This window comes from Nannospalax galili, unplaced genomic scaffold, assembly GCF_000622305.1.
Source record: "Nannospalax galili isolate Female #2095 unplaced genomic scaffold, S.galili_v1.0 scaffold7, whole genome shotgun sequence".
NCBI classification, from domain to species: domain Eukaryota; kingdom Metazoa; phylum Chordata; class Mammalia; order Rodentia; family Spalacidae; genus Nannospalax; species Nannospalax galili.
The window spans coordinates 1,262,576-1,271,332 of NW_008359081.1; positions in this window are offsets into that span (position 1 = coordinate 1,262,576).

An 8,757-nucleotide genomic window follows, 5' to 3' on the forward strand; every position below is an offset into this window, starting at 1 on the left:
ATGGAACTAGAAACTGTTATACTAAGTGAAGTAACACAGACTCAGAAAAAAAATTGACATATGTTCTCCCTCATATGTGGATCCTAGAATCAAACCATTATAAATGAGTATGTATCCAGACATACCTACGGGAACCAGGATAATGAAAAAGAACCAGGGAGGTAAAGGAAAAGAAAGAATCTGAAAGAGAAGAACAGTAGGAAACAGGTGTTGATAAGGGAGATATGGATAAAAATGGGGTTATTTTAAGGGGGGGAGGTTATACAAGGAATCTTGGGGATAAAGGGAAAGGAGTGCAAGAGAGGTGGGACCATGGGAGAAGGACATTATTAAGGGAGAAATGGAAAAATGGGGGTCACTTTAAATGGGGAAGCCATGGTGGAAGGGTTAGACCATGCGAGAGATAAAAAAATAACTAGCTAGTTTAAAAAAAAATAGAGAACTATATTAATTGAACAACCTACTGACAAATTTTACATACAACTAGCTCAGGGAACATGATTTATGTCTAGGCAAGGATTATCTGAGAACCTTTGGTCTTTGTCCAAGCTTTATCTACATAGCACATGATAATTAAGTACCAGATTGGTGGAACTAACCTTCTCAGATGCTTAACAGTCATACTATGAGGCCTATACTAATCTGGTCAGAGGGACATAAAGGACAGTTTTTGCTTCTTGCCCTCCAAGGTCGACTAAGTTCCAGGGGACTATGAGCATCTCTCAAAATGTCCTGTAACTGTGGTGAGTCACCTGTCCTTTTAATCAAGGAGGCTATGGAGACCCCACAAAATGGACTTGAACCATTTTGTGTTCAAGTCTACAAAGAGGAGGGTCAACACAGAGGAAACATTTCCTCCATGCTTCCAAGTGAAGCCAGCCACGACCGAGCAGGACCTTTGACTTCCCTTTACATCAATGAATCTGGTAAAAGAAAGGTTCCAGGGGCTCCTCCCAAGCCCATGTGACCCCTGAGGAGCAAATCCTCAAACGACCTTAAGAGTAAAAATAAATTGGTTTATCTGGGCAAACACCCAAAAGGAGAGTATAACCAAAGATTAAAGGGATCAATATAATTCTTTAGGAGTCCATGTGTTTAGCTAAAGGGTACATAACAAGAAACAATGCCAGATAGGGAATACCTTCCCTTGAGTTGTTGGTCAGGGTGGCCCAAGAGACTCCCAGACCGTAACCCAGCATAGAAATGGGAAAATTAACAGCAGACCCCAACTTATGTAAGGGAATGTTGGCAACTGATTGTGCTAAATGAGGAACAGCTGATCTTCCTAAGTCAAGGAACTCTAGATAGACTGACTAGATTCACCAGATGGACAAGTAGTGGGGAACGGCTGGGGCGCTGACAACACAGTGGACAGTAACAGGGATGACAGAGTATATGGGCTCCAATGGGGGGGGCTATGGGAGGGTGCCACTTGAGATGTGGGTATATATATGCATAAGATTGTTTGGGATATTCTGTATCAAATACACAAAAAAATCAAATAAAAAATGAGTTATATTTGAGGAAGAAGCATTAAAATAAAAATTCACAAGCTGAGAATCAATGGCTTTTCCTTAACACATCAGAAAACTGGGCTAATAGGGCAAGTTGATACCCTCAAGTCTCGGCTTAGGGGAGTGTTACATTGGGAACAGCTCTAAATTATCACAATGAAGATCTGACAAAGATCCTTGAACATTCTTGTTAGGGAAAGGCAAAGAGTAACCATTAGGAAACCTTTCACATATTTTCTCCATCACAGTAGCTTGTTTTCCTTAGGGAAATACTCTCAGGGTGCAAGGTGATACCAAGCATTTCATGTGGGGGAACTTCAGTCTTCTCTATTCTTTTTGTCCCACCCAAGAAAAAATTAAAACAACCATAATCAATGAGGGGCAAGACCTGGAGAAAATCAGCTGGAAATACTGCAGTCGGAGAAAGAGTAGATAGACAATCTGAAAAGCTGTCATGTATGTGTAACTGGAATATCAGTAGGAGCAGGAACAGAAAACAGGGCAGAAGAGATGTTTGAAGTAATAGTGGCCAAGAACTTTCTAAGTTAACACAACAATAATGTGATCGATAGATACAAATCAGAGATCAGGGAAGCTCACAGGATAAGATCAATATCCAAACCCACCAAACCAGAAAACAGCCTCAAGAATGTCATATTCCAGTGCTGATAATCTGGTTTTTATTTATTTTTTTTTTTGAAGCTGGGTCTCCCTGTAGCCCCAGATGTCCTGGAACTCATTATGTAGACCAGGCTGGCTTTGAACTTACAAAGATCCGCTTGCTTCTGCCTCCCAGGTGCTGGAATTAAAGGTGTGTACCACACCCGGCTGATAATCTGTTTTTTGTTATTGGTTTTTTTTTTGAGACAAGGTCTCACTAGGTAGTCCAGGCTGTCCTTGAACTCACAATCTTACTGACTTGGCCTCTTGTTTACTGGCATGTGCCACCATTCCTTGTCAGAGTGAAAATCTTGACTAAGGAGGATGAACAACTTTACTTACAGAAGAAAAAAAATTTGAATTATAGTGGACTCAGTAGAAACTATACAAGAGAAAAGCAAAGCAAAATCTGAAAGAGAAACCACTGAAAGAGAAAAGGCTGCTGACCCAGAGTTGTAGGTCCAATAAAATTAACTGTCCACAGGGAAGGAAGACTATGTGGTCAAGAACAACTTGCAGAATTTAAGAAACAAAGATCCCTTTTACTTGCTTCAAACAAAAACATTGAGAGAATTGGAAATACTAAAGCAATTCTTGGCAAGTGATGAGAAATGTTTTTGACTTCATTCGTTTTGATTTTGGTGATGTATACAGCCCAGTGAACAAAGAATGCTGTGCGAAAATTTTGCAAGCTCACCTTTGTTTTCATTCCTATTATTATGGATATGCAATAATTCTTTCTTGCGTTTTTAAAGCTTAGTTGTCTGAAATTTTTTATTTTGATTTTTATAATCTTTTGTGCAATTTTGAAATATTGATACAACGAAAATGTGTCAGTTATGAAAGCTTTTCATTATTCCTAATGCTATTTAAATCTTGTCCATCTAATTCATATCAAAAGACTGAGACCCTTAGTGATTGCTAATTTTTTTTAGTGTTTTAGATAATTACCATTTTTGAGTGATTATTCTCCCATAGAAAATTAAATGCTGTTTAAAATGCCTTATGGTTTTTACTTTTTAAATGTTGCTTTCAAATAACTTCTCATTAGATGCAGGGTCTTATAAGGCTGTTAAAGCACCAAAAAAAACAGCCATAAAGAGTTTTTCATACAAACAAAACCAAAAAGAATTCCTCATCAGTCTACTTTACCCACAAGAAATGTTTACAGGGGGAAAGTTAGTTTAGAAACTGGGATCTACATGAAGAAAGAAACATATCAGATAAGGAAAAAATGAAGGCAAAAAGAATTTTTGACTTCTAAAGCGTAATTCTTAAAGCAACATAGTGATTATATATTGACTGATTATAGCATATGAATAAGTGAAATTATTGGTAGCAAGACACTGAGGAGGTGGGAAGCTCGGAAAAGGTCACCTGCATTTGGTCCAGTAAGGTGGCTCATCAAAAGGCACTTGCTCCAAAGCCTGAAAACCTCAGTTCAATCCCTGGGATTCACATGGTAGAAAGGGAGAATTAGTTCCCACAAATTGGCCTCTGACCTCCGCATGCATGGTGTGTGTGTAACATACAATGTTATACTTTTAAAATATTTTTGTTAATTCTTTGAGAATTTCATACCTTTTGATCATATTGACCCCCCATGCCCCTTACTCCTCCCAGATCCACCCCCACCTCTCTACCTGCCCCCAAATTTGTGTCTTGTTTTTTTCTTAATAACCCATCAGGTCCAATTTGTGCTGTCCATGTGGTGGACCTACCAGGGGCCACACCTGTAAAGAAAATTGACCCCCCCCCTACAGAAGCCATCAGCTGTCCGTACCTCCTCATTCAGGAGTGTGTGTGGAATTGAATTTTTTTAAAAAGAAAAGTTACCTGCATTTCAGTGTAACTTGGAAATGGGCTTACATTTTTTTAGAATGTATATTTGTAAATCTTAAACACTAAAAAGTTAAAAAATATAACTCATATACCAACAGAGGAGGTAAACTAGAACCATATGAATTGTTTCATTAAAGCAGAAGAAACAATGTGCATAATGAAAAAGAAACATGAATGGCCGAAAAGCACGTGAGGACCCTCAATGTCAATAGTCACTCAGGAAGTACATGTTAAAACTCACAGTGGGTTAGTAATAAGCACTAGTAAGAATGAAATTAGGACAAAACCTGACAGTATTGCTGAAGTTGCAGAACACCTGGATCCCTAGCATTGCTGGGAGAATGTAAAGTGGCTCAGCCATTTTAAAAAATGGCAGTTTATTTTAAAGATAAACATGTATTTACAAGCAAGTTTATGCTTCAAGTATTTATTCAAGATAAATGAAACATGTCGGTATAAAGACTGGTACACATAATTACAGAAAGAGAGCACAGATTGGTACTTAATCAATGCCCAAGTTCAAGATGTTACCATTAGGGGACACTGGGCAAAGTGTCCACACATCTGTGTCCACTTATAGTTTGACTATTTGTGTAATGGGTAGAGAGAACGTGGGACCTTTCTGCATAATGTCTTAAAACTGAATGTGAATTTACAATGATCTCTATTAAGAAGTTTAATTAAGACTGTAGTTGGTTGAGGCTGGAGAGATGACTCAGCAGTTAAGAGTGCATACCAATCTTGCAGAATAGTTGTTCTGTTTCTGGCATCCACATCTGTAGGCATACAGTTGCTGGTAACTCCAGTTGCAGAGGATCTCAAGTCCTCTTTTGGCCGCCTTGGGCACTCACACTAACATACCCACACACATACCCACACAAACAGTCATAATTTTTAAAAAAGAATGTAAAGTGGCATATAATGTACAAAATACAAGTAAATATTGACAGGAAGGTTTAAGAATGATTGCATCATCTAGCTGGCATGATGGCACACACTTTTAACTTTAATCCCAGCACTCAGGAGGCAGAGGCAGCCAGGTATCTTTGAGATCGAGGCCAGCCTAGTCTACATAGTGAGTTCCAGACCAGCTGGGGCTACAATATAAAAGAATAATTGAATCAAAGAGGTACAGATATTCTGAGTATAGACATCATTAAGTATAGCTAAACATCAGCTATTTATGCCAATGGAGGAGAATGAGAGTAAAGGTCTTTCAAGAGGCAATCTTTCCTGTGGCTCTAAGGATAATTTATATATGGCTCTGAAAGGCATCGGATTTATACACATCTACACAACCACTCAGCAGATTTGCCTCCCAAGTAATTGACATGCACCTTTCCCTTGCTTTTTAACACCTTTTGTTTTCTGTTTCTAGGATGATCTTTTAAAGCAGATGATCATGAAACAAACCCTTGACTGTGCCATGACTGTTTGAGTATGTTTGTCTCATTAGTAGAAATGATTCAGTAAGTAGTTAAGAACTAAGGGGCGAAAACTATAAGTTGTCTTTACTGCTGAAAGAACAATGGTAACACAAAGAAGCAACAGATGGTGCCAGCTTGGACTGAAAGGCACTTTCCATTTCTAAAACTTAGACTACAGAGATCCTGGCAGGCTTTAATTTCTTTTGGGAACAGATGATTAACAATAGGAGTGGGACCCTTTATGTTATTTCTGGTAAAACCACTGCTGACCTAGCATAACAGCTCTTCACTAACCCACTTATCATTAGGTTTACAGGAACTCACAGTACTGAATGCTAGAAGATACAGATAAGGGATGAGCCCTCCTTCCTCATGGTAAGAGGGTGCAGGCACTTGTACCCACATGTTTCCTTAAATGTTTCCATCCAGGCTCTCCATCCCACCGAAGGTTTAGCAATTGCCCATCAAGATCGCTTGCCCCCAGCAGTAGCTGTACATTGGCATCTTATTTTCTATAGAGCTGGTATTTTTGAGGAATAAGTTAGATGATTCTAATTTGCAGCCAGGCTAAGAACCATTGCTTTAGAGAACATTAGCCAGGTGTAAATTATGAAACCCCTCATGCTGCCTTCTTCTGCTAAAATTCACATTGACCATTTTGTAGACAATCTATATTCGAACTCATAATCCTTTGTTAATCTTGTTCTAATAAGTTTAAATTTTGTATTAGATTATTTATTTATTTATTATTTGTGAGTGTATACATGCCACAGTACATGTGTGGAGGTCAGAGGACAACTTGAGGGAGTCAGTTCTCTTCTTCTATCACATGGGTCTGGGGATCAAACTCGGTTGACAGGCTTGGCTTTAGGCATCCTTATCTACTGAGACATCTTGCTGGCCTATCTAATAACTTTAATTCCTCCTAGATAGGGGCAGGTTTTATTCAAACTGACATTGCATAGTCATTCAATGATCTAGGATCCTGATATCACAAAGAATCTGTTCATTGGTCAATAATTCATGATGGTTCACTTAAGGGCATGGAACTAAAATTGTTCTTCTAGAAGAGAGCAGAGCCAAGGGCATCAGGCTTTACTTGGTTTTGAGGAAGGACACAGATGCATTGACCTAAGTGACTAAAATTGACTGCATAAAAATGGTTCTCAAATAAATTTTCATTCTACATTCTTGACTAAATTAGTGTTATTTACTTAAGATATACATGATCTGAGTGTAGTGGTACATACTACCACTCAGGAGGTAGATGCAGGTTCAAGGCCATTCTGGGCTACATGCAACCCTGTTTCAGAAAAACAAAACAAAACAAGAAACAAGAAAAAGAAATAAAATCTCTCATGAAAGATTGCAATTTTTGTTTCTACTTTTAATTAATTAGTTTTCATGGTCATCCTAATAAAATGGAATTTTCTGTCCAGAAGCTTCTAGAGTTGTAGCAATTAGGATTCAAGTCATCCAAGGAGACTACATGATTTATATTTTGGTCTCCAAGATTAACTCCCATAGGCTATAATACATAGTGACACATCTACATGGTCAACACACATTTAAGTTACTATCTATTTTCTGGAATTAGATAATAGCTCAATTGTTACTTATCAATATGAGATGGAATAATTATGAAATGAGACAATTAATGTCTAATTCTAGTATGTCTTCCTCTCCTCTCAATAGATCTAGAAATCCAGATCTTATAAAATTATTATTTTGCCTACAAGGAATGAATGAGAAAAGGTGTTGAATTTACTCTTTAATGACTTAATACAGTGAGAGACAAGACAGAGACATAGTTATGAAGGTCAAGCCTCATAGAGCCCTGGTTTTGGACAGCGTGTCTGCGTGATTTGGGTCTGGGAGTGCCAAGTGCTGGCTTTTCGTAGGGAAGGATCTTTGGAGTTGCCCTTCTCGGTCCTCCAAGGTCAGATTCTTATCCTTAGTGTTGTGGATATTGACTGGATTCCCTTTGAACCCCCAGGGATAGTCTGATTTACTCTTGGGGACAGTTCTGCTTTACTTAAGCTTCTAAGAGACATGTTTTAACTAGAACAATCACCTATATGTTGATTGTGGGGACCATCACTTTCAAATTGCCAAATGCTTTCATCCTCTGTCTAGTATTCTATCTTTGTATATAAGTGTCTGAATATAAACCAGGAGATTTCTTAGTTCATGTGAAGTAAGAACAAAGCAAAGAGATAAAATGATATGTCAGTAGGAATATTAATTGTAAGGAACAGAAACTGACTTCTGATAGAAGGAAGGGAAGGAGGAGAGAATGGAAGAAGGAAGGAAGGAAGGGAGAAAGGAAGGAAATAATGAAGATGAGGAAGAGGAAAAGGTTTATTAAGTAACTCACAGACTCACAAAGAGAACCAGGCTGAAGTGGGCAGGAACAAAGGGAGACTCTAAGATGAAATCACTGCTAAGCTCACTCTTTGAGCTTTCTGGTAAAGGGAATCTTGGTCATTTTGCCATTGCAGGTGGCTTGGACACTGGCCTTTCCATTGGCTCTGTAGACATCAATGCCCAGCAGGATGTGGTCAATGGGACGTGTTCATGTTGTAGCTAACAGCATTGCTGGGAAAGAAACATTTCCTGTTTGTAAACTGATAGTTTGCATCCTCTAAACCCTAGACTATGGACAATCTCCCAGGTACAGCAAGAGGTATTTAGATATTGGCCAGCCAGAATAATAAGATACGCCTACTATGAATTAGTTAAGGGGTTGTCTTCAAGCTCAGGAAAGGCTGATGTATCCCTATGTGCCTTTTTCCCCTGACCAATGTTAGATCCATTTGGTTTTATCTGTCTGGTCCCTGATTTGGGGGGTGTCACCCATTCCTCCTTTAGAGATGACAGAGATTCCACCAATAAGCTGAATTGTGTCTTCCACTGGTTGTTGATTCAGTTGGTCTCAGCCTCAAGAGCATCTGCTGTTAATCCAAGGACTCAAACAAACCCCATGAGGATCATGCAGCATAGGCACCTCATGGGCACAGGATAGCAAATGCCATCCAAAGTGGTATGCTTTGTCCAGGAGCAAGAGGAGAGGCCTGATAGTCACTGTTATTATGTATCTTTTTCATGCAAATAAGACAAGAGAGGAACCTTGAATTTTATGCAGTAGGAAAAGTGATTTGAGCTTGGGCACTGCCAGTTACCCGAGACAGTTGTGTATCTCTCTCTTCCATCACTTGGACTCCCTCTGGGCCATTAAGAGCATATACAGATTCTGTTACTGTTTGTTTATTTTTTCCAGCTATTGAACAATCCCCTTTCCACAGCCATATATA